The 12,011-nt window shown below is 39.5% G+C and overlaps 1 pseudogene; it reads left to right on the top strand.

Annotated features, from left to right (window-relative positions):
• The first annotated feature begins 6,633 nt into the window (after positions 1-6,633).
• On the top strand, positions 6,634-11,267 carry LOC120561936 (annotated as a pseudogene).
• The last annotated feature ends 744 nt before the right edge of the window (positions 11,268-12,011 follow it).

The raw sequence follows: 12,011 nt of genomic DNA, 5'->3' as shown, positions 1-12,011 counted from the left end.
TTTGAGCAAAAAATGACTTGCTTGCACGTTTCCATGCTTAACACATTTGTGCACAGTATGTGCTGTTCAATACAATGACTTTGTTTTCTGTCTGCTCAAGGAGACGCATTACAGAGCTCCAAAGTGGGGTTGGCAGGTAAAAATGTTGTAAAGCAGATTACTTCATAGAGCTGTACTAATGATCACATGATTCAATTATTTTCCTTCATTATCATAACATAAGTTTCTGTATTATGTGTCATAATCAGCATGTGGACCCAGCTGTCCAAGCTCTCTCGCAGGTGAGAATTTTTTTTTTTTCTGTCTCATCTAACATTGTTGTAGGAACTTTTTCATTCTCATGAATGATATCATACGAAAAGTTATGCACACTAAAACATACATTATACGAAAACTAGGAGACCTCCGACTGGTCACGTGATATCGGCTACAAAGCCCTGTGCTACAGAGCGGCAGTTGCTAGCTGTTTAAGCCGCTACAGAGCTTGGTGCCGCCGACTACGGTGCTCCGCATTGTGCTCCATCAGGTCAGCGGTAGTTGGTGGTGTAGTTACCCCAAAATAGGTGACTGTGCACTGGGCACAGAGCACCTTGAGCTGCCGGTCATTTTGGCAGGGATTACGGTTAAGTTTAGGCAAGAAAAAGTAAGCGTTATGCGGCAACGAAAGTTAAGTTTAGGCACCAAAACAACTAGTTAAGTTTAGGAAAATATCGTGGTTTGTATTACATTATACATTTGTATTACATTATTATTTGTATAACACTCCCAAGGAACACACATTTCCCGGGTGTAAGTCTTTTGCTTTCCCCGGGCAGCGAACTCCGACCTGGCTTGTAAGTTCTGTATGTTAGCGCCCATCCATCCTCCCCGACCACCTCCCTACATGGCTAGCCGCGTTCTTATACAGCAGCAGTCAATGTGGTGCCCACAGCAGAAAAAACGTAAATCATACGCATTACAGTGCTTGACTTTTCGTAGCTTTTCAAACGAATGGTTCATGAGAAAAGGCTGGTATTTAATGTGTTAAACTTTAAGGATTCGCTCTAATGGCCCAGGACCATCTCATTCTGATCAAAGGTCTTTATCTTAAATCTTTTAATATCTTTATTTTAAATACTCTATGTCAGTTCAGTGACTAGTTCTGTAATCTCCCCACAGTTTACAGTAGTATAGACCATTAAATGGTCAGGCTTACTGTAATTTCCATATGTGTGCAGACGAAGAGTGTTTTTTTGGCATTCTCGATAAAATCTATGCTTTTATTTCTAACCGGCAATTTCCACTGGATGCGGAACGTCTGCGGAACGTCTCCGGAACGTCGATGGAGTCATTAGGTTTCCATTTAAGTCAATCTGTGTATTTCCACAGACTGCAGAACGTCTGCGTCCCGACTCCGTCCCAGTTCCGTCAGTCTCCGCAGCAGATACGCAGAGCTTCTATTTTTGACGGACGACGGAGAGTTCCGCAGCAAATCAGCACACGGCAGATAGTGCGGGACAGGAAGTCGAGCACAGAAACAAAATAAATATCCGGTTAATTTTTAAAATAAAATACACCGTGCTCACGGCGGATCATATTTCCCTGAACTACACCTTGAATACACAGCTCAGAGTCGTTTCCCCTCTACTCCTCTGGATGGAAACTAACTGTTGTTGGTTTTGTGGTTCTATTCTACCTGAATTCGCGAGAACTTGTGGGTCCTCGTGACTACAGCTGTCAGTTACGGCCGCAGCCGTTCCGCAACAAATCCGGACCCAGTGGGTATTGACGGACGGCGTAGCACGCAGCAGACACGCAGCGGAGCCGGTCCGCATCTGTTACGCATCCAGTGGAAATCCCCGGTAAGCCTCACAAAATTTGCAAGTTTCTGTTCTTTTTTTACATAGGTCTATTTGGAGCAGATTTTCAATGTAAGACATGAAAAACATTGACGTAGCATGCCTGCCTCCACTGATAAGTTTTCACATGGTTGTTTTCACAGTTAAATCAAACTTAACTTTTGGTAAAGCATTTTTGTCATAATGAAACAAGTACAGTACAGGCCAAAAGTTTGGACACACCTCATTCAATGTGTTTTCTTTATTTTCATGACTACTTACATTGTAGATTCTCACTGAAGGCATCAAAACTATGAATGAACACATATGGAATTATGTACTTAACATAAAAGTGTGAAATAACTGAAAACATGTCTTATATTTTAGATTCCTCAAAGTGGCCACCCTTTGCTTTTTTGATAGCGCTGCAAACCCTTGGTGTTCTCTCAATGAGCATCATGAGGTAGTCACCTGAAATGGTTTTCACTTCACAGGTGTGCCTTGTCAGGGTTAATTAGTGGAGTTTTTGCCCTTATTAATGGGGTTGGGACCATCAGTTGTGTTGTGCAGAAGTCAGGTTGATAAACAGCCGACAGCCCTATTGGACAACTGTTAGAATTCATATTATGGCAAGAACCAATCAGCTAAGTAAAGAGAAACGAGTGGCCATCATTACTTTAACAAATGAAGGTCAGTCAGTCCGGAAAATTGTGAAAACTTTGAATGTGTCCTCAAGTGCAGTCGCAAAAATCATCAAGCGCTACAACGAAACTGGCTCACATGAGGACCGCCCCAGGAAAGGAAGACCAAGAGTCACCTCTGCTGCTGAGGATAAGTTCATCCGAGTCACCAGCCTCAGAAATCGCAAGTTAACAGCACCTCAGATTAGAGACCAGATGAATGCCACACAGAGTTCTAGCAGCAGACACATCTAGCTGCTAGGAAACCACTGCTAAGGAGAGGCAACAAGCAGAAGAGATTTGTTTGGGCCATAAAACACAAGGAATGGACATTAGACCAGTGGAAATCTGTGCTTTGGTCCGATGAGTCCAAATTTGAGATCTTTGGTTCCAACCGCCGTGTCTTTGTGCGACGCAGAAAAGGTGAACGGATGGATTCTACATGCCTGGTTCCCACCATGAAGCATGGAGGAGGAGGTGTGATGGTGTGGGGGTGCTTTGCTGGTGACACTGTTGGGGATTTATTCAAAATTGAAGGCATACTGCAACCAGCATGGCTACCACAGCATCCTGCAGCGACATGCCATCCCATCCGGTTTGCGTTTAGTTGGACCATCATTTGTTTTTCAACAGGACAATGACCCCAAACACACCTCCAGCCTGTGTAACGGCTAGTTGACCAAGAAGGAGAGTGATGGAGTGCTGCGCCAGATGACCTGGCCTCCACAGTCACCGGACCTGAACCCAATCGTGATGGTTTGGGGTGAGCTGGACTGCAGAGTGAAGGCAAAAGGGCCAAAAAGTGCTAAGCATCTCTGGGACCTCCTTCAAGACTGTTGGAAAACCATTTCAGGTGACTACCTCTTGAAGCTCATCGAGAGAATGTTAAGAGTGTGCAAAGCAGTAATCAGAGCAAAGGGTGGCTACTTTGAAGAAACTAGAATATAAGACATGTTTTCAGTTATTTCACAGTTTTTTGTTAAGTACATAATTCCACATGTGTTCATTCATAGTTTTGATGCCTTCAGTGAGAATCTACAATGTAAATAGTCATGAAAATAAAGGAAAAGCATTGAATGAGAAGGTGTGTCCAAACTTTTGGCCTGTACTGTACATCTGTGTTTTGTTTTCTGCATTAATGTTTTCATTTATATTACCTTATGTACTTTTTCACTGTAACAGAAGGCCTAGGGGACAAGGTGGATTTGGGTCATATGTAAGTGTCTTAGATGTAGCTAAAAGTAGCTACATTTTGGACCTCAATCTTTTACAGGACCTTGATGATGGTGACGATTACATGAACACTGCAGACCTCAACATCTATGGAAGCATCTCAAAAACACCAGAATACTAATCTAATCAGATTCATAATGATCTGATCTGTAATAAGAGCATCTGATGACTGCAGTTTTGTTGTATGACTAATATGATCACAATATTGAATACACCATATTTTGCTTGAGATTATCGTATCAGTAAGTACGCAACTTTGCTCAGCCAGTGTATTCATTTGTTTAGGCATGATGTCACAATTATTGGGCCTGAAACATAATCCAAATGTCAACAACAAAGGGAAAAAGTGTATTTCCCAAAATATCAAACAATGTTTTCTTCTTTAAATCATTTAAATACATCAACATATATATATATACACTGCAAACACAATTATCAGGCAAGTGACTATTCTGATCTTATCATTATATCTATGCACATTTTCCAGCTCCAAATCATATAAACGCTTATTAGATTTAATCATTCTCGGGTGATATTTATTGGTGTAATGAGGGAGGGTGTGGCGAATGTGAAAGATCTTTTATCAAGGCCTGCATAATTATCAGGCAGCATATATATATATATATATATATATATATATATATATACTGTATATATATATGTATATGTATATATATATATATATATATGTATATGTATATATATATATATATATATATGTGTGTGTGTGTATATGTATGTATATATATATATATATATATATATATATATATATATATATATATGTGTGTATGTATGTATGTATGTATGTGTATATATATATATATATATATATATATGTATATATATATATATATACATATATGTATATATATGTATAAATATGTATATATATATATATATACATATATATATATATGTATATATGTATATATGTATATGTGTGTGTGTGTGTGTGTTTTTAGAATCTTTTTTTTTTTTTTTTTACAGGAACCAGTATATTCCTTTTGGTAGGCAAATTGTACCCTCCCCGGTTTCTTAAAATGATGGGTGGTTGGAGACTTTAAAAGGTGGAAAACTCCTCATAAACTTTCCACTCTGAAGGTAAGTCATTCTGATTTTTAAGAAATACCATATAAAATGCTAAAGAAGCTTTCCTTTTTTCTGCATCTTACAACTTTATATTAGTTTCCATGCTGAAAAAGGCTGAGTTTTAATTTGATTCATAAAACAATATAAATATATCTTTCTCTTGTGATATCATGGCTTCCTTAAATGTAGTTGCTGACAGAAAGTAGCACAGACTTTGGTTTTTATTAGAAATCTGAGACATTTTTTAAATTACAGGAAACCACTCTTGCATGTTGTGTCATATCCGAAATATATCAACACAAAATAATATTTCTTTAGGCTGAAATGATTTAGCTTGTTACCATGTCTGGAGAGCTTTCTGAAATCGAGAATGTTTTTTTTGTCAGCAAAGTCTACCTTGTTCTGCTTTGTTATGCCATGTTATGTCATATTACAATGACTGGCCTAAATGTAGACCTTTCAAAACTTTAACTGCTTCAGAAATGAGGAATTATCTCAGACTAATGAGAAAACAGCTTTTTTTTCTAGAAACAACATAATGTGGTTTGTTTTGAACAGCTTTTAGATTTGTATTTGTATTCATGACATTTCTGTGATTTAGATTTTGTGGGGTTATTTTTAATCATGTATTAATCTGTTTGTATTATTATGTGTGCTTTGTCTTTAACTCTTACGCCATTGCGGCCTTTTGCCAGGATTCGCTGTTTAACATGGGTGAAACTTTTAAACTGATACTCCACCCAATAACATCTGCAAATATTTACCCTGTAGAATTGAAAGTGGCTTTCTGTCCTATGTGAGTCCCCAAACTTTGGAAATTCAACACAAAATTTCTTGAGTACCCCTTGAAGATTGGATCCATAAGATAAATGAGATTTGTTTTATTGGAACATTTGAATGTTCTGGAGCCGGGTACTTTTGAAGAATTTGAAAAAAAGAATCACAGATATATATTCTATTTTATTTTCTAATTTTGAAAGCACAATATTAAGGTGTTCACTGTACATATTTTAGGTGTGTGGTACCATTTACAAGATGTCTGGATTTAGCCATTTGCTTCTGTATCCTAGGTAATGCAATATTTACTACTCAATTTTTGTTAAACATATAACTGGCCACATTTTTTGTAATGTGCCTTATGCATATTGGTGCTCTTGCAGGATACATTTTCTGCAGTTCCACGGCTTGGCATGTATATATGCCAAGCAATATCAGAGGATTGGAGGGTTCCTGCCTTTTAATACCTTGCACCTTCAACTACTATTACAATCCACCTCGCAGACCAGAGCGTGTGGCTTGGTACCAGTATGCAAGCTACTCCTATCCTTTAGTTTGTAAAGATTGGGACATGAGGGATGAAATTGATGAATTTAAAGGTAAAACATGGACACCTAATTCTGGATCTGGGAGAAATTGCGACCTTTTAATCAAGCCAGTGACGTGGGCTCACCACAGACAGAAGATTTACCCCTGGGTAGATCCAGACTATACTGGGAAATACACCCATGCATTCTGGGATAAAACTGTAACAATTGAAGTAGTTGGTAAGTTATCAAGGTGAGCTTAGAAAAATATTTTTAGATGGATGTATATACAGTTTCCTCAAGAATTCTAAACATTTCCTTTGTTAAGACAGGGCAGAGGCACCTCGTATTACGATCTATGGAGACAGGAAGGTTGGACAGTCTGTGACAGTGAAATGCACCGCTTCCCACACCTGTTCGATATATATCCACCGGATCTGAGTCTCAACATCCCACTGCAAAGCCACAGTCTAACTCATAGCTTGGGGTCTGGTGGCACAACCGAAACCACCTTGACGACCACATTAAACATAGAGAGAGACCACCAAACTGTGCAGTGCTCCGTCCGACACATGGGCGGTCACAGTGTAACAGCCACTCAAACCTTAATTGCAGAATGTATGTGATGCATATACAAAAATAAAACCAATTCCTTCTTTGCTGACTGATAATGTTAACATTTACCATTCGTATCTCAGGCTCCTTTTCAGCGTTGACTATCAGCCGTACATCAAATGAATTCCTTGAGGGACATGCAAGCAAAGTAACCAGCACTGCCTCATACACATGCTCCAAACATATACCAACCCTGACATGGAACTATGGTAGCATGCCAACCTCCACTGATACCACCAACAGTGGAAGCACTAGTTGGAGGACTGTCTCCACACTGACATTCACAGCATCAGCTAACGACCATGGACGATCTCTGACATGCTATGCACGATTCCCTGGAGCAGGGACGCAGGATAAGAGCATCACCCTCCAAGTAAAGAGTGAGTAGAAATAATAATCATCTTCCTATATATCAGTATATGTTGCCTTTGTAGCAGTCATATGCCAGAGCTGCTCTGCATTTTAGCTGAATCACCAACAAAGTCTGCAATAGAACTGAAATGTATTTTGATAAAATGTAATTTATTCTTTACATTTTGCCATTTATCATAAAATCATTTCACAGTGCTGGTTTGTTTAAAACAATAACTCTCAGCATGGGGTGTCAAACGAGGAATTAAAGGGATGGTAGAACATAAATTATAATTCTGTTACACTTATTTATGACTTTTATCAATTATTATCTTGTGAAATACTGGATCGTTTAACTTCTTACTGCCTCTAAAAATCATTCAAATGAAGCAATTTGAGTGGAAACACGACTCTTTTCTTGAACTGCTTCTGAAAAGCTCTGCGACTTTGCTTCAAATGTGTCCTCTTTTTACAGGAAACATGCTGTCTCGCGGCTGGTCCTTCACCACCCCCCGCAGCATCACAGGCATGAGAGGCTCATGTATCATCATTCCTTGCACATTCACCTACAGTAATTCCCAGCCTGCTGACCTCCGAGTTATATGGTACTTGTTCCATAGCAATGGGTACTCCCCTGTATTTGATGAGCGACAGAATATTATGAGTAAGTTTAACGGGATAACCAGCTTGATTGGATCTGTGGGGGAGAGGAATTGTAGTCTTAAGATCGAGAGGCTGGAGATGTCACATAACCAGGACAGACTTTACCCATGGGTGGACAAGCACCCTATCACCTCCTACCAAAGCCTGGGTCCCATATTTTATGAAAAAACCTCTCAACTTATTGTTTCAGGTAAGTACCTGGATGTCAATTCAATTCAAATTCCAAGAAAGATTGTTCTCCAAATGACCATTCTTACTTTGATTTCATAGACCAAGCACAGGAAACACAGGTGAGCATCATAGGTATCCCCAGGGTGGGAGAGGAGAGCACAGTGTCCTGCTATGTGCGCCATACATGTATCTCTGCTCCCCCCACCCTGACCATAAGTGGTATACCTGGAGAAGATCTCATTAAGGACACTTTGGTAACTGATGGGATTTGGGAAAGGACAGTAGAGAGAACCTGGGCTGTAAAAGAAGAGGACCAGAGTGTGAAGTGTACTGTTAGCTACAGTGGGGGTCAGAGAGAAACAAGTGAGATTAAGCTGAATGTTGAATGTAAGTACAATATGAGACCATGTTTTAACTGAAGTCAAATGAAAATGATCCTGTTTAGCAAATAAGCCTCACTACCAAATTACTACTCAGGTCCATATGATGACATCACAATGACGGAGCGGCCTGGCAACGCAACGGAGGGTGTGGCAAAGAGTGTCATTTGTTCTGTTTCCTACAAATGTAAGAAAAATAAACCAACCATTGTGTGGAACTACGAAGACATGCAGAGTTCGTTAAAAACCAAAGAGAACTCCAGCAATACCTTTATCACAGTGTCAAATCTAACCTTTATTGGCTCTCTTGAGGATGACGGTAAATCTTTGACCTGCACTGCTTTGTTACTGGCGAGACCTCAGACTCTGAAACCCTTCATATAAAAAGTGAGTTCCTACATGTCATACACAGTGGTCAAGACATTGGGAGCTATTCTTATTATACATCACTCTCATATGGGAGTTGTATCAATATTCTCTTATATCTTTCTAGAGAAAGCTTGAAAGCAAAGAATATTTCCCAAAATGTCAAACTTTTGGTCTGATGAGCTAACATTTGAAGAAGATTTAATTAATAATTGCTTGCTATCATTTTTTTCCCTCCAGAATATGTGAGAGATCCATATGAAAATGACAGTGGGTGTACTTCTCCATTTTCTCAAAACTTATTTTGCTGCCATGTTATTTCACAAGTGAAGTGATTTCTTCAGTCATCCCATCATGACTTGTTTCTCTCTTTACAGCGTTCCATGATCAGGCTGCTGACGTCCCTTTCAGATTCAGCGCCCTGACCGGATTCAAAAAATTGTAATTCGTAAAATAGCCCACAAAGAAGAAGAAGGTTTTTTTCCGCGGCATCTGGTCCAAAAGAAATAATGATATCATCTCACATAATGGCCAGAGCTTTGTGATTGACCATTTCAAGGGCCGCACCAGAATATTAGGAGATCTGAATGAGGGAAACTGCTCATTAGAGATTGATGACATCAAACCCTTTGACAATGGGCCCTTCTGTTTCCATGCAGAGAGAGCTAACATGGAAAGATACAGATTCAACAATAGCTGCGTATTTATTGTTATGAAAGGTCTAGAATTTATTCTTCATTTTATTTAAATGTACCAAGCTATTGATCTGCTTGCTTTCTAATCAACAAAAGCACTCTGCTTTGTGTTTCACATGCTCAGCGTCCCCAGAAAAACCAGTGATGACCTCAGTTCCAGCAGAAGTCGATGCTGGCTCAACGATTACTGTCTCGTGTTCTGTGACGCACACATGTCCGTCACATCCTCCAGTGTTCTCATGGAGTGTCTCTCCCCTCACCAGTGAGGTCACGCACACCTGGACGCCGCAGGGCATCTGGGAGACGACCTCCAACATCACGTTCACGGCAGCTGGAGGAGACAGGGTCAAAAACCTAACCTGTACTGCCATCTCCTGGCTCGGCAAGCAACGAGCCAGCACAGTCCAGATGACTGTGAAGGGTTAGAGCCACACAATTCATCTGTTCTGTTCATGTCTGGTTATGCAGTTATATCATACATTGAATAAATGAGCCTCAAATGTTCCAACATCGCCAGGATGAAGTTCTCTCCTAGCAGCCAGGCAGTGTTACGTCTAGTCCTGTTTGTAATCACAATTGCAGTGTTTAGAGTAGTTGCATTTAAATTTGCTTCATTTAAAGAAGAATAAGACGTACTTTATTAATCCCTGATGAAAAATGATATTCTTTTACTTTGTTATTATACACCTTACAAACAGGCCCCGAAATGCACACACGTGCAAACACAGCCTATACACATGCATTAAGCATTAAATGGAAAGTTGCCCAGGGGGTTCGGTGCCTTGCTCGAAGGCACCTCTGCAGTGCCCAGTAGGTGAACTGGCACCTATCCAGTTACCAGTCCACACTCCATAATTGGTCTGTATGGGGTAAAACCAACAACCCTCCAGTTCCCAAGCCATGTTCCCACAGACTGAGCCAGTGCTGCCCTTAAAGAATGTATCTCAGCTGTTGATTATCTGAATTAACTTAAAATAAAATAAATATGCTTTTCTGTCATTGTGTCTCAGGTGTTTGGGTTGTGCATTTAAACTCCAAAGTGATTTGATTATTTCTCATATGATTTCCTCCCTCTCTGCCATCTTTCCTCAGTGGAACACACTAGAGCTGCATCCTATAGCCCTTATTTGACAGCTCCGCAACTACACGGTCCTCCGCTGAACCGGAAGTTGTTCTGTCCCTCCTAATAATGGAAAAAGCTTCCATGCCATGTTCCAGGCCTAAAAAAGTGAAGCCAATGTGGAAGTGCCTTGAACCTGCATTTTATCTAATTTACAGCAGGGGCGACTCAAGTCCTGTTTCTAAATCTATGGGAAAATGACCCTACGTCTCACTTGATGTATTACCTTAATACAACTTTTTATAATGACTTTATGCACTCAATCACTATTTTCAAGTCTTAATAATGAAAGCATGACGTTTATTTTGTTAATTATGATCCCATTTATTGTAAAAGGGGCATTGGCTACAAACCGACCTGTCCGTCACCGGCATAGGCAGAGCCTTAGCAATGCATATCCATGGCTCTGTGTACAACAGACTTAATCTTGTTTTTGGGTGTGGTCCGTGTTTTAATCTTGAACTCTGACCCTCTCACTATGTGTGTTTTTACTTAATCAAAGTTAATTGGGCGACGCCCGTATTGCCAAATTCAAGGCTTCAAAGCGGCAGTCCACAAACCAATGGGTGATGTCATGGATGCTACGGCCACTGATTTTATGTCTGTGGTTATACAAGACTAAAAAATGCACAGTTAGAGATGGGGACAGGCTGAACAGTTGAGGGTTATTAAGACTCATGGGAATATACATCAACAGCTAATGACTATTAATGAGGGACTGTAATATTTGACCTAAACAGTAGCCTAAACTTTAGGCCTGTTGGCGAGTGTGTAATTTAGGCCCTAAGAACACACTTGCTAACAGGCCAAATTCCTGCCTGCACTAAACTAAAAAAATATTTTTGACGTTATATATATATACATAAATTCCATACACATGGACACTTGCATTCCCTTATACATTCACACAAGTCTCAGCACCCCAGACAGGGCAACATTTCCCAAATATCATTGACATCACTGCCTCAAATTGAACAACATTTTCTAGACATAACCTCCTAAACAGCACTTCCTGGAACAACCTGAGCTTATTTAAAATAAAACAATATTGTGTCTTACACAAACAGGCATTTGTGGCCAATTAGTTTATGTAGTTTAAAACTATCACACTGAAGGCCATTTTAGTATGTATTATATTTGAATGTGTGTTAGGAAACTGCAGGTCTGAAATGCTTAATCTTTGGCATGTTAAACATTGTAAAGCATCAGGGATACAATCAGTCTGGAATCAGTAAATACAGACTGTGTATCTGACTCAGACCTGTAAACACTATTCCATGCTTCAACTTGTAAAGTGAATATCCTTAAGGGTTATTTGCCAAATGTCTTTTAAATGAGAAAGGATGTAGAGCACTCAAAGAAAACAGAATCTCAACAGCATTACGATATTTATTTATTTAGCTTTATATTAGTGACAGCAAGCAAAAAAAGTAAAGCAAAATATTCTTTATCGTCAGGATAATAACACCCAGAACAAAAACTGTGCATTATTAGCATTTATTTTTTTTACTTGTTCTAATTAAG

Source organism: Perca fluviatilis, chromosome 7, assembly GCF_010015445.1.
Source record: "Perca fluviatilis chromosome 7, GENO_Pfluv_1.0, whole genome shotgun sequence".
Taxonomy (NCBI): Eukaryota; Metazoa; Chordata; class Actinopteri; order Perciformes; family Percidae; genus Perca; species Perca fluviatilis.
Note: the sequence above shows the minus strand (reverse complement) of the source record. Positions and strands in the feature narration are given on the sequence as shown.